The sequence below is a fragment of the Phyllopteryx taeniolatus genome, chromosome 8 (assembly GCF_024500385.1).
Source record: "Phyllopteryx taeniolatus isolate TA_2022b chromosome 8, UOR_Ptae_1.2, whole genome shotgun sequence".
Lineage (NCBI taxonomy): Eukaryota > Metazoa > Chordata > Actinopteri > Syngnathiformes > Syngnathidae > Phyllopteryx > Phyllopteryx taeniolatus.
The window spans coordinates 11,161,645-11,189,013 of NC_084509.1; the positions used below are offsets into that span (position 1 = coordinate 11,161,645).

At 41.5% G+C, this 27,369-nt stretch overlaps 1 protein-coding gene across 1 annotated transcript in view; it reads left to right on the top strand.

Annotated features, from left to right (window-relative positions):
- The window catches only part of schip1 (schwannomin interacting protein 1), a 325,572-nt gene that overhangs the window by 213,702 nt on the left and 84,501 nt on the right, over window positions 1–27,369 (top strand). The window lies entirely within an intron of this gene.

Here is a 27,369-nt window from a genome sequence, read left to right on the forward strand (position 1 = left end):
TGAATTTTTATTCCTTGGCTTGCAACACAGCATGAGACTCTCATGAGACTCTGCCCTTGTTTCATTGTTGTATTTGTTTTTATTTCTTAACCGTTACTGTTTTAGTTTTTTGAATTATGTTATGTTCTAATGTTTTATTTTTTTGCATGGGCTCTTCAGTGGCTACGGGGAGTGACAGAAAGGCGGAAGACTGTGCGCGAGGCGGGTGTGAAGCTGACGGCGCAGCGCTCGGAGTGGGAGGGTTTTTGCGCAAGCGAACCCCCCTCTCTCGTGTACGCTCTCGCAGTGTGTTATTCAGATGGATGGAAAGGCCGATAAGATCCTCGAGAGAGGAGGGCTCGTCCCGGACTGCTAGCTCATCCTTGAGCTGCTCGGAAAGGCCATTGGAAAAAATCCCCCAAGTGCCGCGTCTTCCCAACCACATTCACCCGCCAATATCCGGAACTCTACGGAATATTCCGCTGCAGAATTAGCGCCCTGCGTGAGCATGAGGAGACGACGGGTGGCTTCTTTGCCCTGAATGGGGTGATCGAACACTTTACGAAGTTCATCGGAAAAGGAATTGAATGAGTGGAGTACCGGGGAGTAGTTTAGCCATAAGGAAGTGGACCATTTAGCTGCTTTGCCGCGGAGGAGGTTAGTGACATACGCTACTTTGGATTGTTCGGTAGGATAACTGTATGGTTGAAGGTTGAAAACGAGTGAGCAATTGAGTAGAAACTGGCTACATGCACCTAGGTCCCCGGAGTAGGACTCGGGCGGCGGAACATGAGGTTCTTTATATAGGTGGCATGGTGGCGCTGAGGGCTCGTACTTACAGGTGGAGCGTTAGCTAGCATCGTCGAAGATAGGAGGGATACCTGTCGTGTGAGGGAGTGTCGGGATTCCGTGAGTTCTTGGAGAGTCTTTTCTTGTTTTCCTATGTGGGCTCCTTGGAGAGTGAGTGCGTTCATCAGTGCCTCCGGAGTTGCTGGGTCCATAATGGCCGAAGTATTCTGACACAAATAGAGAGTGGCTAGATCCAAGAGCAGTCGAAGGCAGATGTGAAAGGATGAATAGTTTATTGATGAAAGGTAATGGCGGTGGTGCTAGTTGGGTTGGGAGGCAGCAGTGTGGACAGGCGGCTGGCTTGGCGGCAGGAATTACGTGGATCAGGAACACGGGGAAAACACACTGGAACAAGGAGACAGGAGTCAAAAAGGGAACGAGGAATAGGGTGACTTACGGGAGGTAAATGGGCCGTGGTACCACTGAAAGTAACTGCAATACTTCGGCGAGGATTTCCTGGAACAGGCAGGTTTATATACCGGTGGTGATAAGGCTTATTGGAGACAGGTGCTGAAAACAGAGAAGGGAGGGGGGAGAGAGAGAGAACGTAAAGCGCCCTCCCGGCTCCAATAATGGAATTGCAGGCAGTATATGACATGATTATTGCACAGGTGTGCACTTGGGTGCCTACAATAAAAGGCCACTCTAAAATTTGCAATCATGATGCCACACCTGTGAGGTGGAGGGATGATCTCGGCAAAGGAGATGTGCTCACTAACACAGATTGAAATTAAAAATGAAAGCAAAAACAAAAGTGTTGCTTATATATTTTTGTTCAATATGACAAAATTACAACAGAAGACTTAACTATCCATCCATCCATTTTCTGAGCCGCTTATCCTCACTAGGGTCGCGGGCATGCTGGAGCCTATCCCAGCTATCATCGGGCAGGAGGCGGGGTACACCCTGAACTGGTTGCCAGCCAATCGCAGGGCACATACAAACAAACAACATTCGAACTCACATTCACACCTACGGGCAAATTAGAGTCCCCAATTAATGCATGTTTTTGGGATGTGGGAGGAAACCGGAGTGCCCGGAGAAAACCCACGCAGGCACGGGGAGAACATGCAAACTCCACACAGGCAGGACCGGGGATTGAACCCCGCTCCTCAGAACTGTGAGGCTGACGCTCTAACCAGTCGGTCACCGTGCCGCCAAGACTTAACTAAATAATGCAAAACAACAACATAAGTGAATACATCGAGTAGCAGGCTACTGTAGAAATGGACTCCGCCTATTTCTGAGAGCGTACCTATCAGTTAAATCATTCATTTTCCGTACTGCTTATCCTCATTAGGGTCGCGGGCGTGCTGGAGGCTATCTCAGCAATCTTTGGGCGAGAGGCGGGGTACACCCTGAACTGGTCACCAGCCAATCGCAGGGCACATATAAACAAACAACCATTCACGTTCACAGTCACACCTATGGGAAATTTAAAGTCTTCAATTAACCTACCGTGCATGTTTTGGGGATTTGGGAGGAAACCAGAGAAAACCCACGCAGGCACTGGGAAAACATGCAAACTCCACACAGGCGAGGCCAGATTTGAACCCGGATCCTCAGAACTGTGAGGCAGATGTGCTAACCAGTTGTCCAATGTGCCGCCCTCATTTGGAAATATGTGCCGCCCTCAGTTGGAAATCTACTCAATAGAAAACCCTTAAAATAACATTATTATTTGCAGAGGTAGGATTCATTGCCACATTATCATTTATTAACCTGACCACTTAACTTGCAAGTCTAAACTATTCTGATTAAGACTGCACTCCAGGCCACATGCGAGCGAAATAAGCAAGTGTGTTGCAGAGCTGAAGTCAGTCCACAGATGGAGCGTCCTCTGTCAACATGATCCATGGTTTTCATTTACTCAACTTGTTCTGTAGTCACCCATTGATATTCACTGCACCTAAACGCCTGCCTCTCTATATGAAGACTATTTTATTAGGCTATGATGCTCAAGTAGAGCTTTTCCTGCCTTGCTAATCCTTACTAAGGCTGGATAATAAACAGCCATTACAACCAGCGTGGTATTTAGTCGTAATCCCTCCATTCTTCACAATAAGGCAAATCAATTAAGGAAGTTATTTCTTTATGGATGAGATCAATTCAGGTACTGCTGAAAGCCAAATCATTTGCATTCAGCTGTCTTGTTTGTTTCATGTATTGTTCTGCTGTAAATTTAACAATAAAATAATTCAAAATTTGTTTGACACCAGAGAAAGAGAGAGCGAAAAGGTGAGAGTACAGGACAACACAAAGTATCCAGCATTTCATTGCTTTAACTATTCAAGCAGATGCTCTGCTTCTAAGCTTGGGACAGACATAATAATACATGGTCTGGAAGTGTCATTGCTATGCAAATTTATATGCATTTGAATATGAGTCTCACATTGTCAAATCATGTTGTTCCCCCCACGACACTGCAGCCAGCCCATCTGCTGCGACACAATACATATGCATCTGTACGCACGTGGCTTCACATTGTTACTTCCTCTATGTCCTTCTCTCTTTCACGCGCATAAATGCACAGCGATATTGAAGCTCTTAAAGTTACTCATGGGATTTTGATTTGGAACAGCAAGGACGGATTATAGACGTCGTTTAATTTCCCCCGGGTTCGCTGTCTTGGAAGAGCAAAAAAAGCGTATGGCTGCCAGCCTGTTGCTTTTTATGGATGCCTACTTGACCAACATTCATATATAATGTGTGCATGCGTGCGTGCGTGTTTATAGCTCAGGGTTAAAATCCCTGGCCTATGCAGGTTTATAACCAGCTTGATTTGACCATTTAATATAGTATAGGCAGCTTAATTGTCTGGTAAGAAGTACTGCAACTAGTGTTAACACAACTTGCATCATTTCATTTGTCAATTTAAATGTTCAGCCTCATTGACAACAGGCATAATATCATAATAGTACCATAAATTAACGTGTAACTACAGTGGAATATCTAATATAAAATAAAATATATTTCATGCCTGTCATGCAAATGTAAAAATAAGTTAAAAGCAATTATTTGTGTGCCTACCCTTAATTTTTGTAACTGAAGACTTTCCTTTGAACATGTGATAGTGCACAATAAAAACAAACAAATCAAAATATCAACCAATAAAACAAACTCAAGATGTTCAAAATGAGTAGGAAGAAGCATAAGCTTACTTAATTCTACCCCTTCTCCACTAGTCAGCTGGAATTGAAACATCCTATCCTGTCTTCACGCAGACAGTCACAAATTCCTACATATCATTAAATTCATGACTCGAGTCTGACCCGAGTCCAAGTCATGTGACCACACCTCTGATAATATTATACTTTACTAGATTAATTGTCGCTTTAGCCATATTTTACTGAGCAGCCAGGACAGATACATACATGTGTACTGCTTTCGCATCTTGCAATAAGTTCTGTTAAGGGAAAAATCGTAACCCTTTAGTAGACAATTGATAGTTCACTCTTTGAGAATATCAAAAGATACAATTTAATAACATTTTGCACGCAAGGAGACAGTTCAAATACAACCTGATGGCTCCTTATAAGAAGTGTTTGGCTATTTCTCCTTAGGCAAGGTCATACAGTATACACACATGAACAGGCAGTTATCATCTGCCTCATGCAACTTGTGGCCCCGAACCACAGACGTCTTGCGTCATCTCACAGCAAAGTGATAATACAATATCAGAGACAGCGAGAGGAACAATCTCTACTCTCTTACCCTTGCATTAAAACAAAAGATTATACTGTATGAGGTTATAACTAACATAATAGATTTTATTAGTCCAAAGTCATACATTTTTATACCAAGTTTCATTTCTGGCTCTATAGTCATCATCATTTTTGTCCTCTTTGCTGTCACTGGTCACTTTGGTAGTGACATAAAAAAGACACAAAAAGCCAAAAGAAAAGACAAATGACACTGACCTCAAGTATTGTGTGAAAGTGTATGATCCGTGTAGTTTGTCTCTAATTCCGAATCATACTACATCGAGGACATTGTATTTAATAGTCAAATTATCTTATTACTGGTATATTAATTATAAATTAATAGTCAATTTAAAAAAATTGCATCTGCTATGCCCATTGCCATCAAGTAATGTGTATGGTTAATGTAGGCAGCTTAATAGCTATGTAAAATAGTGGCATATTTGGTAGAAAGTGGGCGGATTAGAGTGGAAGGTGTTTCAGGCACCATGAGTTAGGCTGGTGTGTGTGGTGTGTTAGATTTCTTATTATGGAGTTAAAAGGCTGGCAAAATCTCCGATGTCTGTGGTTAGAGACTATATAAACAGTTAACTTGGATAGGTCCAAAATAGGAAGATCAGTTTTTGTGTCATTTATGTTCCGCTCTAAATTACCTGTCTGACAGATTCGGTCAGTTAGATTTTTTTAGTGGCATCACCGTGTGCACTGAACCTGCCAGTGTAATTCACATCCCAATGGGGGTGGATGATTGATTTGTCTATCACTTGTTAGGCCACCTCTTCTGAGGATGATGAACCCCTCTCTGTCATGGTCTGTGTTTTGGTTTGGGTTGTGTTTAGTTTTGTTCCATGTTTTCCTGTGTTCCATGTTTGTCGTGTGCTCATTAGGTTGTTGTGTCCACCTGTTCTCGTCTACTTTGTGTCGACCAATCAGCTCTCTCTAGCCACTCGTCTTGTCCAGGTGTTCCTCGTTGTCTCGTCAATTTGTTTGTATTTAGTTCCCTGGTTTCTTTCAGTTCTCGTCGGTTCATTGTCGTTGTCACATGTCTTGCCATGTCATTGTCGCTCAGGTATTTCACCAGTCATGTCTTGTTTCTTGTTTTGGATTCACTCAAGTGTTTCTTTGTTACTTTGTGTTTAGATTTTGGACTTTGTTAATTTAGCATTTAGACTTTTTCATGATCTTTGTTTTCCTTTGTTTTTGGAATTAAATATAATTTTTTGAGATTCCCGCACTCCTGCCTTGCCTCCCTGCTTCCCTGCAATTGGGTCCACCATGTTCTTGCCTTGGGTTCCTCGCCTTCGCCCTAACCACGTACGTGACACTCTCTAAGTTATTTATTTATTTATTTATTTTTCATGTTGGACCGCTTCAAGTTGTTCATTGCAATCTGCACCCTGTCAAAGAAACTTGTCCAGATACAGTGATATACACAGGTACTTTGTCAAATTGGTGTGCATTTGAGTCTAAATGTCTTGTTATTGCTTGTGCGCCTGGCTGTTCCTCATTGAGGCACATACAAAACACTTTTAAGCATGCACATGAGCAAACACCTGTGTAATTGCATGTAAATCATAATCACTTGCAGGGGTGGGAGTGAGTCACATATGTACAACTCAAAAGTAAATCTCCAGTCTTAAATCTAATGTTGAAGCAAGTCCGAAGTTACTATGGCCAATATCAAGCAAGTTGAGTCCCCACTACATTATGAGCAAGGTTAAGTAAATCATAAGTCCAGTCTTGCTCACTCACAACATTAGCCACTTTACACTCAGTATCTGCAAAAAACACATTCACAATCCCATAGTTGTTTTAATGGTACCAAACCAGTGTTATTGCCTAGTACTTTTTCTTCGCAATTAAATGAGTAACCAACATTAAGCTTAGTTGTAGTCGTTCAAGTCAAAGTCAAGTATTTCATGTTTGAGCCAAGCAAGTCCCAAGTCCTCAAACTATCAACTTAAATCCAACCCGAGTAGAGTCATCGAGTCCCCTACCTCTGGCACTTAGGTCGAAGGTGTTTAGCATGTCCACTATTGATATACAACCATCAGGTTAAGCCAAAAGCAAAAGATAGGATCCCCCATCTCTTCATCCCCACCTTTCTGAGCCATGCTTCCTTTAAGTGGCAGATAGAAGCTCTCAGCGTGATGCCTCTTATCTTCAGAGTTTTAAAGACAGCCATCAGTGATGACGCAGACCTGTTCATTAAACACAACACACTCTGGTGTCCTCCCTTCTCTTATCCACCCTTCATTTTGTCCTCTAATCCAGTGCCAAAAAGGCTGACATCATCATCCCCATCAGCAGCAGCATCCACCTGCGCACACTGTGGAAATACTTAACTGATCAGATAGTGACACTGCAGTCTGCAATAAGAGTAAGCTGATAGAAAGTGGAGGCTTGTCAGCACAGACGGTAGACATTGGGAGAAGAAGCACTCCCCTTGATAACAGCTTCCGATCAGCATCTCAACTATTATGCTGACCAAGAAAGAGAGAGAGTTAGGCTGTATTTATTTTATCTCGCAACCGGGCACAGAAATACCACAGTGGCAACAATATTAGGTACACATTCACAATATAGTGAGAGCCAATACATGAGCTGTATCTGCCTTCATAAACATAAAAAAATGCTTATTTTTAATGACAAAGTCAGAGTGGTATTGATTTACAATGTTTAGAATTGTGGTTTGCAGCGGTGGCAAATTGCACTGAATGATATTGAGAGCTGTTTGTAATATTTTGACACAATTGAAAACTGAACAATTTCATGTTATAAAGCGTCTTGCAGCTCTCGTATTGGTTGTCATCAGATGGTGCAGGGCAGCATGTCGAATGAGTGGTTAGCACGTCTGCCTCACAGTCACAGTTGAGAGGTTCAGAGTTTGAATCTTGGATCGGCCTTCCTATGTGGACTTTGCATGTTCTCCTTTTACTTCCGTGGGTTTTCTAGGGGTACACTGGCTTCCTCCCACATTCCAAGAACATATATGTTAGGTTCACTGAAGACTCTAAATTGCCCATATATGTGAATGTGAATGATTATTTGCCCTGCAATTGAATCGCAACCAGTCCAGGGATGGAAAGATGGCGCAGGTGTGCCTAATGAAGTGTACAGTGAGTGGTCATTAATATTGGGACAAGATGAGCCTCAGTATGCATTAGGGGCAAAACAAAAAGAAACAATCAGTTTCGCTTTCAGTACAGTGACTTATTCGTGCAAAATATGGCATAACTCCAAGTGTGCACACTTATAAGGATTTTGACCCATTAATATACTGTGTGAGTCCACTTAAATATTATGAAACATGTTCAACATGGCACTAAAGACTGTGGGGAAAAAACAAATGTACTTATCAGGCACTAAATGTGTCTAAATATTGCAGCTTGTGTCATGTATTTATTAAGCACTTAACTGTGAAACAGTTTTTTTTCTCACTCCTGAATAAGAGCTAATTGGACATGTCAGATGAAGATTATATTGAATAAAAATTTTTGTGCTTGATGTGCATCTATGGGATTGTGCAAAACGCACTCCTAGTATGCATGTCTGTAATGTTGCAAAGACTCAATTTAGAGCAGCTGCCATGTCACTGTAGTTCACCACACACACACACACACACACAGAAGCACACTGGAACACACAAGCACAGACCAACATGCACTTTTTTTTAAAAGGTCCCATGCCATCACATTTATGTTTATTTTTAATAATCTTTGATGTCCTTTCTTTCAGATTTGCAAGATAATTTGTGTTGGAAATGCTCAGAATACGCTTTTTCAAACTATTCAAGTTGGTCTTTAACACCTGGCATTTGAGACAGCCAGATTTGTCATTAATATGCGACATGTAAGTGATCTTCGCTCTGATCGGATCGCTGTTATTAAATATGGAAAACAGCTTTTCTCTGATTGGTCCTTTGCAATATCACGGCATGTTGTGGCTTATGGAGCCAAAGTGTTCATAGCGATCCTTCGACGTGGGGTCTTACTATTGTACATTGTGAAACAGAATTAACCAAGTGTTGGATTGTTGGAACGTGAGCTGAAAGGGGACGTGGGTGAAAATAAAAAGAGAGGGGGATTGTAGCAGCGTTGCTACCTTCGTGGGTTAACTAAGCACAAACACCCAGATGAGTTGTCAGCAGACGAGGCTTTTGCCCTTCACAGCAAAAGGCAGACTGCCCATAACAAAACAAAAAGTCCCCACAAACTGTGAGGGGAAACTCCTGGCCTTCAAGTCACTGGTGAATCAAATGCAAGGCAGCTGCCAAAGTCGTCCTCCTCGGCTCGCCCAGCTCAGTTAACGCTCACCTATACACTACTGCAAGAATGAAAGGGGAGAGCAATTAACTCAAATTGCCACACCTGTCATAGCCAACTCACCCAACTCTACTCACAAGAGCCCCCCCTACACCTGTCTCTCTCCCCTGTAGCCAATGGTAGATCACACCCACCTCCACCGGGATATTTTGAGGTTTGGCTCCCATTCACTTGAACATAACCGGCACGCGACGTTCATCGCTGGCACACATTTTGGCGACAATGATCGCAAGCTTCGCTGTTTCATCCACAGTTACATTATACAGTACATTAGAAATATAGTTAAACATTGTTGTAAAACATAACATACGTATACTTTATAGACTGCATTTGTATGCCTTGGCGGTGGCTGAGACTTGCTAGTTTAAAACACCGAAATGCCATGTTGCTTTTCAGACGGGTTGAGTGGGTGGGTAACTAACTAGCTACGTCACAAACACATGGAAAGCTGATCCGGTCGTTTTGCAAGCCTTATGCCATTCATTGCCTTTTTCATTCAATAGAAAAACTGCAGAGATGTCAAACTTAAACCATGTCAAAGATTCTCAGACCTATGTTATGCTTAAAACAGTAGAAAAATGGATTTTTATGGCTTGGGAGAACAAGTATCCTCAAGACAGTGGGAGTTAGCCAGTACACTGTTTAAGAGAAATTAATGGGCTCTATAATGAATTCATTACCACCGACCTGTGTGTTGTTGCCTGTGGGGAAACACACACGCACACACACTGCGGCCTACATGGGAAGGCCAGATTAACAGACATAGATGGAGACTGTTCAATCACTATGGTTACACAGATGGGCCCCAGAGAGAGGCTGATCCTGACTGATGCTCAAGGCAACGGACACACAAACACACACACACACGCGCAGATAAACTAACACACACTTTATAGTGGCACATATTTGCAAAAAGGTGACCTGTTGCCTCTCTGCCTCTTTGATAGAGATAATTTGTGAATGACAGCTACAAGTGAATAATCTCAAATCCAGACTCTGCTTTTTCGGGAATAACATTTACATGACTAATAAAATGTGCAATGACCTTGAACAACATTAACGCTCAGTCTATGGAAAAGTCCTTATGTTGTTCACACATCTGCAAGGCACAAGTAAATGAATGGAAGTAAGTTATTAGGCAAACTTGAACCACTTTTGATTTGATGGGTTTTTTTCATTTTATGCATTATTTTATATGCACAATGCTCTTTTGTGAATACAGTAGTTTCTCGTTTATCGTTTATGTTCCAAAACCCTCTGCGATGAATGAAAATCTGTCAAGTACCGACCATATATCCATCCATCCATCCATCCATTTTCCTCACAAGGGTCGCGGGAGTGCCGGCGCCTATCCCAGCTATCATCGGGCAGGAGGCGGGGTACACCCTGAACAGGTTGCCAGCCAATCGCAGGGCACATACAAACAAACAACCTTTCGCGCACTCATTCACACCTACGGGCAATTTAGAGTTGGCAATTAACCTACCATGCATGTTTTTGAGATGTGGGAGGAAACCGGAGTGCCCAGAGAAAACCCACACAGGCACGGGGAGAACATGCAAACTCCACACAGGTGGGGCCGGGGATTGAACCCCGGTCCTCAGAACTGTGAGGCAGACGCTCTAACCAGTCGGTCACCGTGCCGCCGACCATATATTTATTTTATTATATTTTAAATCATTATGACCCTCTTGTTAACCTTTCCCATACTCTTCTGAACACTTCCTATTAGGAAGGTTATTCTTATCGAGGATTTCTAGAATGCTTTATTCTACTGAGCATCTTATTGATTAATCAAATACTATTAATAATATTAAATAATAAAAGAGATTTTGTACATTACCAATACAAAATATGCATGTGAGGTGCAAGTATTATTTTTCTCCACTTGGTGTGGCCATCTTCACGTTTTTCACTGTAGTATTTGTGAATTTGAATGTGTATGGCTTTGAAAGGTGGGGCCTGGCCTGTTGGGTGACATGGGAGTCAGCGAATGAGCGTGTCACATTGTTGGCTCATAATAGCTGTTGACAGATTGCACTTTATCTTCTTTATTTAAGTGCGAAAATATTCCAACTTTAGACAATTCTCTGACACACGCTTTCCTCCCGGCTCGGCCTTATTTCTACGTGAGTCTGCAGTAACATTAGTCCTGATCACCATAAAATCCCATGATAAAATGAAAAAACACAATATAAAATTAGATGTGTACAATTTAAAAAGCTGTGATACAGTGAGACCGCAAAAAGTGAACCGCATTATGGCGAGGGACAACTGTAGTATGATAACAATATTGCATCATCGCTTGACATCATCAGGTATCATCTCTATTCTGTCCTGGAGCTTTTACTTTCCAGCAAGCCTTTAGGCCATCCAGACTGTGGCCTGTGGCAGCCTGATAGAAAAAAAACTCTTTTGTCTTCATACTAAAAAGTTGGATTGTCCATTTTCTTATCAGGGAATTGCAGCAGATATTAACAAAAGGTGGCTTTTGTGTGTGTGTGTGTGTGTGTGTGTGTTGTATCTGCGCTGATTGTCTGAAAATATATGGCTCTCAGGAAGAAGGAATTAGGTCAGACTAAGGTGGATTAGGACTTTCTGCTTTTCTTTCTTCCTCGTGGGGATAATTTTATCATGGTCTATAACCCGTGTCTACTTCCTCCACCTCCCCACCAATTCTGCTCCCAGTCCATCCCCGAGGGAGCACCTTCCCTTCCATCTTCGAGGACTCTGCAGCTTGACAACCCGGCAGCAACGCTGTCCCCCTAGGGCTGCGGTGCAGCAGCAGCAGTGATCCATTCTCGGCCTGTGAAGTAAAACTTGCATCCGCGGCCAAAATAGAGCTTGTCTTCGTAGCGCGCACACGTGACTCGCTCGTGAAGCGCTTGCAAGGATGTTGTTGACAAGTTGTCGCTGATGCAGTGAGGTGCAGAGACCTCCCAGTCTGTGCATGGTGACTATTCTTAGATTAGACACGACTATGAAACACAAGCCGCTGTGTTTGCATCTTCACCCGCCTGCATTGGGACAGCATAAAGATAACAAGATGGCATACACTATATTGTACAGTAGGTGTTTGTAGGCAATGTGGCTCATTACAATTCATATCGATGGCTTGCATTGCAGTTGCTTCTTCCTTGTAGCTCTTCCTGAGCTACAAATTTCATGTAACTGCTGAGAGATGGCTGGCGACCAGTCCAGGGTGTACCCCACCTCTCACCCCAAGTCAACTGGGATAGGCTTCAGCTCAACCATGATCCTAATGAGGACAAGACACACAACATAATTTTTAAAATGATAATACAGTGAAAAGTTAAATAAAAAAAACATGAAAACAAATAAGACGCTAAAATAAGGGCTTAAGTGTTATGTTGTGTTGAAAGCCAAGAAATAAAAATGGTTTTCGGATGGCTTTTATAAATGCACAGGAAAGGGGCTTGCCTAATGTGCATGTGGAGGTCATTCGATAGTTTGGGACAAGCAACAGAAAAAGCCCTATCCCCGCTTAGCTTCCGATCACATATCGGTACCTAGTGGAACAGCTGACCTGAGGCTGAGGTAGGAGCAGCTGGATGGAGCGAGACTATTTCAAGATTTGAAAACAAATAGCAGAATCCTAAAATCAAGTCTGAAGGGCACAGGCAACCAGTGGAGCTGTCCAGAATATTTTAAAAATGATGTGCTCCCTCTTACGTGTTCCAGTTCCAAACCGATCAGCAGCATTTTTGATGGATGGATGGACGGATGGACAGATGGACGGAGAATTTGAAGTCCCACTAAAATATTGGGCAAATTTTTCCTCAAAACAAAATCTTCAAGTTGGAGTTATATGAACGAGACATACATAGAACACATTAATTGTAGCAATTCCTATAAAATGCCATTTGGTGACCATATCGCTGTGCAAACACCTTCCTGTTTACTATCCATTTTATGTCAAATATGACTCATAACATTGCCGGTGCAGTTAATAGGTTTTATGATGTCAGCAGTTTGACCCTGGAGCAGGTCTCAAAACCCCAACCTTCCAGTCGCTCAAGCCACTTAGTAGTGATCTGAGTAGGAGTTTTCCTTCCCAATTTTGATCCTGCTATGGAAAATATTTCATAACTGAAACTTTTTTTTTTTTTTTTTTTTAGAAAAAAGATGATCTTTCTCAAAGGAGCTGCATATTTGTCACATTTTTTATTTTTTTTTTTAGTAGAATTTGAATCCATTTACACCTTCAGTATTTTCCTTTTATGTCGGAGAATAATATGAATGCACAACTCAGTGTTTACGCATTCCTACCTATTTTCCACCTGCTGCATGGCGTACCTCAGTTTCCATTGCCATATCCACTCATCACTGTAGACGTTAAAGATGAGGCAAGCTGAGCCGAGCCTGAACTGAGAGAAAGAAAAAGGAATACTGTCAAAGTTGGATAAAGGCGGAACATTCATAGTGATGTGCTCATTTGTTCATGCATAAATGTTGTAAAAAGGCAATAACAGTATGTGGAAATACGTTTGGGGTGGGGGGGGGAGAAGCTTGGAAAAAAGAAGTCATCTTACTTTATCCAAGCCGATAAATTTCTGTAGCGAAGTGCAGGCGCCTGTTTGGATGGCTGTTGTCGGATGTTACGGACAATCCAACTTTATTAATGTGGATGCAGTTTGCAGTTGTAGAACTTCAGTGTATCATACTAGGAGGCCTCTGTAAAATTTGGATGACTTTACGAGTGACAGGTGAGGTGTGAAATATAAGAAGTAACAAGCAGTATCAGCAGAATAGTAAGTTTGCAAAACTCCATAATGTATTTTTGCAAAACAGGGGTAAGGTGGTAGTGTAAGGGCCAAGAAATTACCCACTACAGTATATAACAGCAACAGCATTGGGACTTTTAACTTTGCATATCACTTCACCTCACAGGTCTTGTAAACCGTTAGTTTGGGCTACATCTGCGGTCAGTGGTTATCTAACATTACTGCGGATAAAACTTAGCGTTGCGAAGATGGATTTGATTTAAACGATGAACAGTCGTCAGATGATGACGAAAGAAAAGAGAGAAGCCGGAAAATATCACCGCTAACCTTACCACACATTAAGTCTACAAACAAGAGTGGGCAATCGGCGAACATGCTCACGTGGCTAGCGAGTGCACAATTGTTGCTACAATTGGCTTCATTTTGCATTTCCAGACAACTTTGTGTAACTTCTGCTTGTAATGGAGCACTTGGCATGAAGTAGCCTAATTGTCCGACTCTCCGTGAAAGTGAAACAGTCAAACAAGCTTTATTGGTTCATTTTTTATGGGGGCTTGGGGCAATGTAGACATTAATTCTTTCCCTAGTTCACATGTTGTTCTAATGGCTAACTTTGCAGCTAACACTACTATTTGCGAAACTATTTGTTCTGGCGTAGCTGAATATCTTAGCAAATACATTTTGTTACTGCTAACTAGGGCTGCACATTTATGGCCAAAACCATAATCATGATTATTTTAATCAGGATTGGAATCACGATTATTCCTCATGTGAGGGAAATATCTTTATTTTTATTGCACTGCTTTTTACAGGGCGGCACGGTGGCCGACTGGTTAGAGCGTCAGCCTCACAGTTCTGAGGACCTGGGTTCAATCCCCGGCCCCGCCTGTGTGGAGTTTGCATGTTCTCCCCGTGCCTGCGTGGGTTTTCTCCAGGCACTCCGATTTCCTCCCACATTCCAAAAACATGCATTAATTGGAGACTCTAAATTGCCCGTAGGTGTGACTGTGAGTGCGAATGGTTGTTTGTTTGTATGTGCCCTGCGATTGCCTGGCAACCAGTTCAGGGTGTACCCCGCCTCCTGCCCGATGACAGCTGGGATAGGCTCCAGCACGCCCGCGACCCCAGTGAGGAGAAGGGGCTCAGAAAATGGATAGATGGATGGATGCTTTTTACAGTTACATACAAACAGTATGTAAATGTTTTCAGTTCAAAATGAATCTTTAAATAAGAAGAAATAATAATTATAATTTAAAAAATAATTGTACCCAAAAAGGGCTAACTGAATAAATGTGCTGTTACAAAGTGCAATCACAAATTGCAACTTCATGGAAGCAAAATACAGTTAATGCATTGGCTGCAAGCACCGACTTTCAAAATCCCCGTCGTCAATATAGTGAATGGTTAAGGACGGTACATCTTCGTTGTTCTGCTTGATCATTGGTCAGTCATACACGTTCAAGAACTGAAAAGAACTCGACAGTTGTGATTTCCCTCTCTATGTACTCCCAGGCTTTTTTCATTGCGGTCAGGCCAGCTGAAAAGTTGAGGTCAAGTCAAGCCATCCGCTACAACGATCAAAATAATAGCTTCCGATATGACTGCAATGGACATCAATGCCATTTTAGGCTTTTATTTTGAAGTTGCCAATGAAACAGTGCTGCAGCGTAATAAAGCCTTAACAATGAATTCGCCCCCTTATGTCTGGCTGACCAGGTTGCGGGCACTGCTGCAAATGAAGCACTTTTCATATGCAGCAGTTCCTGCATTTTAAACGTGAAAAACCTACGTCTACGCGTAAGCTCATTTAATTGTGGCAGCCAAAGTCGCGATCACGATTAAAATTCGATTAATTGTGGAGCCCTACTGTTAACAAATTTTGTTGTCAATTAATAAATTGTTTTTGTAGAACTATGTACAAGCATGATTATCAAATCACAGCCGCGATTATACTGTATACAGTAGAACATCACTCCATCTCGTGTGATGTCGATTAATGTCCCTGGAAAGTGAAAATAAATGTCTTCTGAATTTGACATATTGAATTTTGACACGGGGAAAGGTTTTGTTCACAAGTCTGCCATATTTGAATGATTATAAACATCACCAAGTATGTAAAATGAGGCTTCAATATCATGAAAAATCAAGCAGTGTTCATCTGCTCTACTGTCAATCAAATACCAGCACTATGACCTGTAAAAATGCATTCTACTTCATGTAGCATCTTTCTTGTGCATACACGTTTGATTCACAAAAATACTCAACTGTGCATCCGCTTAAAGCCTCCAGTGGCTGAAACATATCTCACTTGGTTGTCATGGAACTTTTCCATGCTGCGACAAAGAGGTGCTCCACACGCTGACTGTCAAGTCTTGACTTCCCCCCCCCCCCCCCCCCCCCCTCACTATTCCATGACATGCATCAACTCACGACTGACAACGAGTCACTCTGAAGCACTCAAGCCAGTGGACTATCCGAATGGAAGCTGCATTTTCAGGGTTTATGCATAGATAACCAGCTAACAGCACATTGCAATGCGCCGGATAACCGCTGATACAAATGAAAGTGGTCAAGTTTGTATATAGTGGGGGAGGGGCAATTTATGCCAAACACCAAAGTGCATCTTCAAAATTGAGTACTTCATAGTTCTCAGTCTTTGCATGTATTTTCAGCACTTACCTTCAAACATGTATCATGTATTTAGAAATAAATCTCTTTACAGGAATTTAGTGCATGGGGGTGTGGAAACGGTTGTATCTGCCCTGTGACTGGCGACCAGTCCATGGTGCCCGAAGTCAGCTGGGACAGATTCCAGCGCACCAGCGACCCTGAACAGTAGAAGCAACATAGCAAATTGTTGGAGATCATATTTATTTATTTTTTCTGCCTTGGTGGATATACGGCGTCTGTCTCCCTATAAGCAGATGTGGAGAAGATGTGCTCTCATCACCAGCAGGGGACCCGGACAGAACCAGTCATGTGCAAATCTAATCTACCTCATCCATTTCTCCAAGCACAGCAGACTTCAACAGAGGTGGTATAATTACACCACATCTTATGCATTCTCTAATGCACCTGCATTTTGTTTCACCTGCTTCCAGACATCATTATTTCACAGTCCATATTTAAATGCCGCGGTCCATCTCGCAGTAGATAACTACATTTTTGTGTTTATGTTTATGTGTGGTTTGAGGCTGGCTGAAATGAGCTATTGTTTGTGATCCTCTACGGATGTGTGTAGGTAATGTGCATCTTAGTCAGCAGACCGCTGGCTCGCAGCTTATAAAAGCGGGTTCAGGGTAATTGACTCGAATGAGGCAGAACAAAGGTAGGGAAACAAAACTAAATTTGGAGTAACATCAATCAAAATTGAACACATGGTGTCTGTCCAGAAGTTGACTTTACACATACAGTGCATTCGAAGCAATGACAATACGTTGTTTGAATGCATAAAAGGGGTGACTGCGCTGCATACGCAAGCACTTTTCTCCTTCCCATAGCCCTTCTGACCAAAGCGTGTAGCTAGTTAAAATGTTAATGAGCGGGATCACTTTAATAATGTCAGCACAGCAATGCTCATCAATCAAGCTTTTATATGAAATCCCATAATGCTGACATGAATACAGACTCAATTTAAATTGAGCATTTTAGCACCTCTCATGCTTACTGTATGTTTTACAGTATATTCAGTTCTCTACAGCCTTCAAACTAACTTTGCTTTTATGCTTTGTACACTATCTCTGTTTTCCTCTTTTTCATGGCAGTTTCTCTTCAGGCATTCTAAGGATTGTGCATTTTGCTTTTTGTGGGATTCTCTTATTCTTTTCTTTCAGCCTTTTTTTCTTTTACCTTCTATTGTTTAGAACTGAAAACGCGCCTTGAAAAGACTTCTTCTCCTCTTTCTTGCCAGTACACACTGCAGTACACAGATGCCCACAAAATACAAACAAAGCCGAAATATATCAGTTTAAATGACGAGAGCTGATACTGTATACGTTTGAGTACATCTCACACTGGTCCTCATTTACTGTTGTTTTTAAGTGTATTTTAGACATAACAATTGGGTTTTGTCAACCACAAATATATGCAGTCTATGAAGATTTATACGGTGTATACTGTGTGTATATATATATATATATATATATATATATATATACATATATTATACACAATGATTACTACCTTCAAACTGGACTATTTTCCAGCTAACCCATGCAGTAATGCAACCCCAAAAATGGGAGTCTCTTTCACAATAACGGTGCTAAAATTATGCAAGAATTAAAAATAAAAAAAAAAATGTGGTTAACATGATATTATTTTTGGATTAGATTACATTTTCACTACGGACGTACAACGCAACGAAATGCAGATTGCCTCTAGTCAGTGCTTAAACAGTAACTAAGTATAAGTCTACAGAATGTAAGGCAGGAGATTTTATATAAATGTCATATTTAGTTTCTATTTCTCCAGGGTATGTACAGGCTAATACGCAATGTACAGTGAAAAATTAGACAAAAGATTGATCATGCATAATATACATGTGTACAGTCGTGCAATGGGATGACATGATATAATTACAATTTATATAGTTTGTTTTAAATTTTTGAATAAAAAAAAAAATCACAATAACAAATGTTATTTACAGTGTGTCATTTTATGTAATTTGTCCAAATTCGTAAATTGCTAAACCAGGTGGCTCATTGGACTGAACGAGTTGGCTCATTGGACTTCCAGTAACCATGAATTATGTTGTAAAAAAAAAAAAAAAAAAAAAAAATGTCAGATGTAGGACTGTCCTAATGCAACCCCAATTCCAATGAAGTTGGGACGTTGTGTTAAACATAAATAAAAACCGAATACAATGATTTGCAAATCATGTTCAACCTATTTAATTGAATACACTACAAAGACAAGATATTTAATGTTCAAACTGATAAACTAGTGTTTTTAGTAAATAATCATTAACTTAGAATTTTATGGCTGAAACATGTTCCAAAAAAGCTGGGACAGGTGGCAAAAAAGACTGAGAAAGTTGAGGAATGCTCATCAAACACCTGTTTGGAACATCCCACAGGTGAACAGGCCAACTGGGAACAGGTGGGTGCCATGATTGGGTATAAAAGGAGCTTCCCTGAATTGCTTAATCATTCACAAGCAAAGATGGGGCGAGGTTCACCTCTTTGTGAACAAGTGCATGAGAAAATAGTCGAACAGTTTAAGGACAATGTTCCACAACGTACAATTACAAGGAATTTAGGGATTTCATCATCTAAGGTCCATAATATCATCAAAAGGTTCAGAGAATCTGGAGAAATCACTGCATGTAGCGGCAAGGCCGAAAACCGCTGACCTTCGATCCCTCACTGAATCAAAAACCGGCATCAATGTGTAAAGGATATTACCAAATGGGCTCAGGAACACTTCAGAAAACCAATGTCAGTAAATGCAGTTCGGCGCTACATCCGTAAGTGCAGCTTGAAATTCTACTATGCAAAGCAAAAGCCATTTATCAACAACACCCAGAAACGCCGCCGGCTTCTCTGGGCCCGAGCTCATCTAAGATGGACTGATGCAAAGTGGAAAAGTGTTCTGTGGTCCGACAAGTCCACATTTCATATTGTTTTTGGAAATTGTGGACGTCGTGTCCTCCGGGCCAAAGAGGAAAAGAACCATCTGGACTGTTATGGACGCAAAGTTCAAAAGCCAGCATCTGTGATGGTATGGGGCTGTGTTAGTGCCAATGGCATGGGTAACTTACACATCTGTGAAGGCACCATTAATGCTGAAAGGTACATACAGGTTTTGGAGAAACATATGCTGCCATCCAAGCAACGTCTTTTTCATGGACGCCCCTGCTTATTTCAGCAAGACAATGCCAAACCACATTCTGTACGTGTTGCAACAGTGTGGCATCGTAGTAAAAGAGTGCGGGTACTAGACTGGCCTGCCTGCAGTCCAGACCGGTCTCCCATTGAAAATGTGTGGCGCATTATGAAGCGTAAAATACGACAACGGAGGCCCCGGACTGTTGAACAGCTGAAGCTGTACATCAAGCAAGAATGGGGAAGAATTCCACCTACAAAGCTTCAACAATTAGTGTCCTCAGTTCCCAAACGTTTATTGAATGTTGTTAAAAGAACAGGTGATGTAACACAGTGGTAAACATGACACTGTCCCAGCTTTTTTGGAACGTGTTGCAGCCATAAAATTCTAAGTTGATGATTATTGCTAAAACAGTTATCAGTTTATCAGTTTGAACATTAAATACCTTGTCTTTGTAGTGTATTCAATTAAATATAGGTTTAACATGATTTGCAAATTATTGTATTCTGTTTTTATTTGTTTAACACAACGTCCCAACTTCATTGGAATTGGGTTGTACATTAGAGCCTCTTAAGTTCCAACACAATCCTGTTGCTATCATAAAACCATTATGAACTGTACATGTAAAAAAAATTACATTTTTGCATTCCAAATTCTTATTGTAATATTACAAGAAAAAAAATGTGAGCTTGTGCGACAGAAGCGCCTCACGTTTACATTTGTAATGGTTATACAAATGTAAAAAGAAGATAACCAAACCCTAAAAAAATAAATAAATAAATAACTCTTTACATTTCCTTTGATAAGTAACTGGTGGCTGAATGCTTTGAATGTGACTCCTTTTACCACAAAAAGCAAAACGCACGATCGTTAATGCTAGCTGAAGTGGAGCTCTCTTGAGGCAGGCTGGGGTCTCACGCCTACGTCATGTCATGCGTGATGTTAGTTCAAGAGATAAGTTGTTCCTCTTAAAATGGAACAGAACTCCAAATTGTGCGTTTAATATCAAAGGTTCCACTGCTGGTTAGAAACAGCTTATTCCTCTCAAGGTCCACTCGCCATCCAGTTGCTTTAAATAAGTCCCGTTCTGCACCAAAATAGCAGCGGATTGCGTTCAGCTTGTCAAGACGAGGTCGCCGATTCTTGTTGTCAGTCTTATGCCACCCGCAACGTCACATTTGTGTTGAGAGTGCGTAAGCCGGGCTCGTAGCTGCCGTGAGTAAATAAGTCGCCCACTAATCTTTTAGTTCTAGTGTGTCACTAAAATATTCAGTAACACTTTTTCGAGTAAGAGCGCCACGGGAATTTGTTGTGACGCTGCTTCCTACTTACTTTCATCTGTTTGTGCGTCAGGTCAATTCAGGTTGTAATCACTCATCGTTTTATGGCAGTAAAACGGCTTATGCTAAATAGGCTATTCGTGTGTGTGTGCGTGTGTGTGTGTGTGTGGTTGTGCGTGTGTGCGTGTGTGTGTGTGATTAAAGACTGTCCCTGGAACTCATAGTAAAACACCAGCCCTCATCCATTCCTAATTAGCGCATTATTGATAGCAGGATGTTGGGATGCTGTGCTCGGGGGGGGCGCGTGTCCTAACAGGGAGAACAGTGACATTTGTGCGGACCGGGATTACCCAGTCAACCTTATCGGTTTGATTAGAATTCATTTCCACTGCTGCCGGTGATGACATCACCTTGTTTGTGATGAACCGCCGGGAATGTTCAAAACCCAACACCTGCAAAGTCCAACACTTTTTGCATTTCGGACCATTTTACACAATCTGGGATAATAAAGATATAAGACATAATTAAACGGAGGCAGATTCCACAAAGGCCTACCTGCTGGTGTTAAGTGGGGTATGCACGTACTGTTAATCGGGCCTAATTTGAATATTTTACCTATCAAAGTCAGCAAAGGTCTGATTGCCAGATGTCTCTGAAAGATTATCCTGATCCATTATCCTGATTTATGAGATGTGTTTTCTTCCCAGATATGCTCAAAAAACGGGTCGGGGCTGACAATTGTTAGTTTTATTTCAATATTTACTATCGCAACTCTTTATGTTTGTGGTCAACTCCAAGTTCAGCCAAGCCACAGACTCTGTGACGTGAAACGAAACTTCTACTAAAACTCTTTCTTGTTTGTAGTTTCTGTTCATCTGTATTCCCGGAGGCACTATGATGCCTCTCACAGGTCACTTATGATCGGGATGCACTGATACCACTTTTACTTACTTTACATTGAACAAGTACCAATACTTAATGATGTCATTATGTCTTGCAATTGTGACAAGAATGTTTTATTTCAATCAAATATTGATCAAAAACACAAACTGTTCTAGTGTGTCACTAAAATATTCAGTAACACTTTTTCGAGTAAGAGTTAATATCCAATTGCATGTAACAGTCTTGTCACACATTTCACTTGAATTTAGCCTGTAACAAGGTATTTCAGTTATGCGGCGTCTCAGTCTGAAAACTAGGGGCACCATATAAAAGGAGAAAAAAGAAGAAAATAAGAGACAAAGAAGAAGAGTCTGGTGTATATATATATATATATATATATAACTACAAAATATATATATATAACTACAAAATAAAGTGATTAAAAAGAAGTACAAGACTGATTCTAGTGAGTACCACAAATTATTAATAAAACTAACAGGCAACTGAATTCTTTATCACACTATCACTTCTCTTTACTCGACATGCCTTGCGGCAGTGCATCGTCTCAACTTTGTGATGGGAACGCAGCTGGCTCAGCTGGGGCACTACAGAGAGGGTGAGGGCGCATCAGAAACTCTGCCTGTCAGACAGCTGGGGTGGGGGCCTCTGTCACCGCCTGAGCAAAGCTCATAATCCATTTTGCAGAACATAATTTGTGGTTTGCTAAAAATCTCCAGGGCTGACATGGCTTTTACTTGACCTGCTGCAGAGCTATATATCAAGCTGGTAAAGTGGTATCGGTGTCATAGTGTTGGAGCATTTTTTTTTAAGTACAGGTACAATACAGGCGGCACGGTGCACGACTGGTTAGAGCGTCTGCCTCACAGTTCTGAGGTCTGGGGTTCAATCCCCGGCCCCGCCTGTGTGGAGTTTGCATGTTCTTCCCGTGCCTGTGTGGGTTTTCTGCGGGCACTTCGGTTTCCTCCCACATCCCAAAAACATGCATGGTAGGTTGATTGAAGACTCAAAATTACCCGTAGGTGTGAATGTGAGCGCAAATGGTTCTTTGTTTATATGTGCCCTGCGATTGGCTGGCAACTAGTTCAGGGTGTACCCCGCCTCCTGCACGATGGTAGCTGGGATAGGCTCCAGCACTCCCGCGACCCTTGTGGGGATACGCGGCTCAGATAATGGATGGATTTAAGGTACAATACACATTTACCAATACTGGCGACCCTAGTGAGTATAAGCGGTATAGAAGATGGATGGATGGATGGTACCAGGGCAGTGTTATTGACTACAATTACTGAGTGGTACAATGTACAAAATCCCATTTTCAGTTCTAAAGAAAGCTTCAAGGCGATTGGGTGTAAAATACATACATGCATACATTTTCCATACCGCTTATCCTCACAAGGGTCGCGGGCGTGCTGTAGCCTATCCCAGCTATCTTTGGGCGAGAGGGGGGCAGTGACATGCGGTCAGGGTAGGCAAGTGAGGCAGAGCCTCACTGCCCCCTGGTGGCCTTTCCTTTCCACTGCGCTGAAGAGTAAATAAAACCTTATGATTACATTAAATTGTTCCATTTTAGTTCTATGGTCCATGCTTTTCTTTTCTTCGATTTTCTTTTTCAATCCAATAATTTCAATGATTTCATCATTAAAATAGCTGAATTTTCATATTTACTGTTCAAATGCATAGGAAGCGCAGCGCCGAGTCACGTAGTCATCGCTCGCATGATGCTTCAAGAGACCACGCACACATCCATTCAGGCAGGCTGTGATTGGTCCGTGGCTTCACACAAGAGACATCGGTGTTTTCTCATTACACCGCCAATAATATACGTTTTATCACACGTGTACTGCACTTACTGATGTTTAACAGACTGTCTAATATATTTAATGAAAGTGTGTGACATTTAGTCTTTCTTATCGACCAGAAAAGCCACTAAAAGTGCACAGTGGAGTCTGGTATGTACGGTGCCACAACCAGCATGTGGCAGTGTTGAGTTGAGCTTCATCGAATTCCAAACGTCACGTGACTGTAGTCAGTGCCTCGTCAATCATGAACCTCACCGCACGTCACCGGAGGTGGGGTACACCCTGAACTGGCCGCCAGCCAATCGCAGGGCGGTTGTAAAATATTTCTCCAAAATACTTTTTTTGGTTCTTATTATAGCGCATTCCTTTTTACATAAAACACAACTTCATTGTCATTACGACATCTCTTAATCCTTACTGTTTGTTTCGCAAAGTACACATAGCAGAGTGTAGATGTGCGTGCGGACCACTCACAGTCATCTCAAGGTTTTATACATCTCAGAAGAACAAGAGCGTCGACAAATCTGTGACAACTATCAAAGATCTTTTTATAACTCTGAGTGAGACAATGTGCTCCATTCTATTCTTTCTGTGGTGAGATCTTGTCGTGTAATCTCAAGACGTGCAAAGACGCAAGTATTCCGCCTTTCTGCTTCATGTTTGTCCCAAATGAGCTGGTGGGATGTGTGAGAGGGAATGTAGTCAGGGGAAAATAATTAAACAGGGAACAACAAAGGGGCAAATACTCCCCACACTTTAAAGACACATATTCCATTTTAAACAGTTTCCAGGTGTCTTAATAACAGGTCTCTGACATTCTTTAGACAAAATACACAAAGGATAAGGAACAGGACACACGATAAACACAACAACATTTCTGTACTGCACAGCGACATCCAGCCGGCTGCCTCCAAGCCGTACCAATACAGCATATTTATATTGTGTTTTAAAATAGCACTAACTCCAGTCATCATTTTAAGTATCCGTTGCTGAAAAAATGAAGCGTGGAGTCTCTCTGTTGTAGAAATGAATGGGGCCTTCATTGCCAACAGCCTCTCAAATATCCAAGTTTTCCTTTTATTTCTCGCCTATTTTCAATCTTTGTACTCTTATAATATACCTACAGCATGTTTTCTGATAAGAACACCAAGGGTTGCAGTATTTCCATTGAAATGAGTTGATTATGTGTGCGGGAGGCAATTGCCTGATGTGAACGTGGGAGTCAGCGACTAATTTTTTCGCAGTTGTCCACTTCCGTCGCTTTTGGCTGCAACGCTCACCGTGCGACAAGCCTTAGTTACTTTATCGCTATTTGTAACCATTTTTTCTACCCTTTTATCGTCTCTTCTTATTGTAACGCGATGAGCAACAAATCAAGCGACTTCTTGTGGCGTTATTGGAGACTTTCTCCAGACAAAGTGATATTCAGCCCTTGGCATCCAGACTGCAAATGAATGGCGCTTAAACAAAGCCACTACTGGCCTTACAGTATGTAACCAGAAACTGAGTTACGTATCAGTGGGGTGGAAATAAAAAATGGCTCGCTTACAGACACCTTTTCCGAATTCTTTTCAGATTGTATATTTGCTTGGTGTCTTATTCAAACTTGATGGGTGACAGGCCCTCAAGATTTCAATTAGTATACAAAAAGTACTTTTTCCATACTTCAGTGGTGCTTTGAGATATTATATTTTATATTTGTTCCGTGACTACACTGGTATCGCCATACACTTGTTTCTCACATCATCTTTCCCCATTGAAATGCATGAAAATGCCATTTTTCCATTCCAGGCTCTCAAAAAGTCCAATAAAAATGTTGTAATGTGTTTTTAAGAAGAAAAATAATACTCTCCATGCACTACATTCACTCCGTTACATTTGCTCAAGTAACATTTTGGATCAATTGTACTTGTCAGGGTAGTTTTAATGAAGCATACGTTTTACTTTTATTCGAATATTTATGTGAAGAAAAAAATGTACGTTTACTCCGTTACATTAATCTACATGCCGCTCGCTACTTTCATTTGTCAATAATTGTGTGCGCGATCTATTTTAGACTTTCGTTTTCAACTTCCGCGTCGGGGACCGTTGCTCCAATCCACCTTGATTACAACAGGGATGTTTGACTCCAGTTCACCAAACAACACAAGAAAATTACATGTCCGCACACAAAGTCTTCTATTGGGGTTCACCGGCCAATCACAGTGAGTCGTGACAGCCGCGCGCGACTCATGTTTACATAACACTCGAGAAAAAAACAACAGCTTTGACATGCAGTGTAGTTTTGTCACTGTCCAAACTTGGATATTTCAGCCCACGTCTAACTTGAGAAATGTTTTTGCTGTTGTTGTGGCTCTGCATATGGCAACATTAACACTATTTAATTGTCATGAGTAACTGTTAAACATGCATCTTTTGGGAGTATGTTCTGTTCTCTCTCTCTCGCTTTCTCTCTCAATCTCTCTTTCTCTCTCTCTCTCTCTCTTCCTCTTTCATACACACACTATCAATAAGTCTGGTCAGCAAAAAAAACTTTTTCATTCAATCATTTTGGTGGATAAAGCAAATAACATTTCTATAAGGCCCTATACATGTGTTGTTGTTTTTCTTTTTCATTTAACAATTGAAATGGTGGCAGCTGTGTGTGGACTCCCATTGAACATGCATTTGAATGTGATCTTTTACTTCTGAACACACACATGCTAGTTATAAGAGGGAGTACATCCTTGTGCAACCAATTTTTTTGTTCGTTTTTTACTTTATTTGAACTTTATTTAATCAGGTAAAAGAGCACATAAAACATAACCTCTCTTTTGCAATGGTGACCTGGCCAAGAAGGCAGCAAGTTAAGTGTCAAGTCCAAGTCGATCACACTCAAGTTTATTTTCACATCCACCCATCCATCCATTTTCTTCTCCGCTTCTCCTCACTAGGGTCGCGGGCGTGCTGGAGCCTATCCCAGCTGTCATCGGGCAGGAGGCGGGGTACACCCTGAACTGGTTGCCAGCCAATCGCAGGGCATATTTTCACATCCCTTCTCAAAAAGATACAAAAGTAAATCGGTTGAGTTGTGCAAATTCCAGGTCACATCAATGGTTGAAAAAGTTTGAAAATTATTTATCTTGTTCAAAATTATTTTACAACACAAAAACCTGGCGTTTGAACAGTGGTGTGTTTGCTTTTTATATATATGCACTGCAGCCTTGTTCCTGTTTTTGGAATTTGCCTAATGCAGTGATTCCCAACCAGTGTGCCGTGGCACATTAGTGTGCCGTCAGCGCTTTTCAGGTGTGCTGTGGGAAATTATAAAATTTTACTTAATTGTTCAAAAAATTATTTATTTACAAGAAATAATGTATCTTTGGTCATCTATTTCTGCCAGTGAGGCATAGTGACAGACAGAACAAATAAATGCTCTTCTGTTAGATGGCAGGAAGTACATACATTAATTAATGTGTCCACTTTTTGTGACATTTTTGTTTGTTGGTGTGCCGTGAGATTTTTCAATTGTAAAATATGTGCCTTGGCGCCATAAAGGTTGGAAGTCACTGGCCTAATGAGCCTACAGGAATGTGCTGTTTAACAAGTACAAACAATATAGTATAAGGCCATTTCTTGGACCTGGATTTGCCTTAATTTGTTATTTTACATCCATTTTCTGTATTGCTTATCCACACTAGCAGGCGTGCTGGAACCTATCCCAGCTATCTTCGGGCAAGAGGCGGGGTACACCCTGAACTGGTCGCCAGCCAATCGCAGGGCACATATAAACAAACAACCATTCGCACTCACATTCACCCCTACGGGCAATTTAGAGTCTTCAATTAACCTACCACGCGTGTTCTGGAGGAAACCGGAGTACCCGGAGAAAACCCACGCAGGCACGGGAAGAACATGCAAACTCCACGCGGGCAGGGTCGGGATTTGAACCACGGCCCTCAGAACTGTGAGGCAGATGTGCTAAC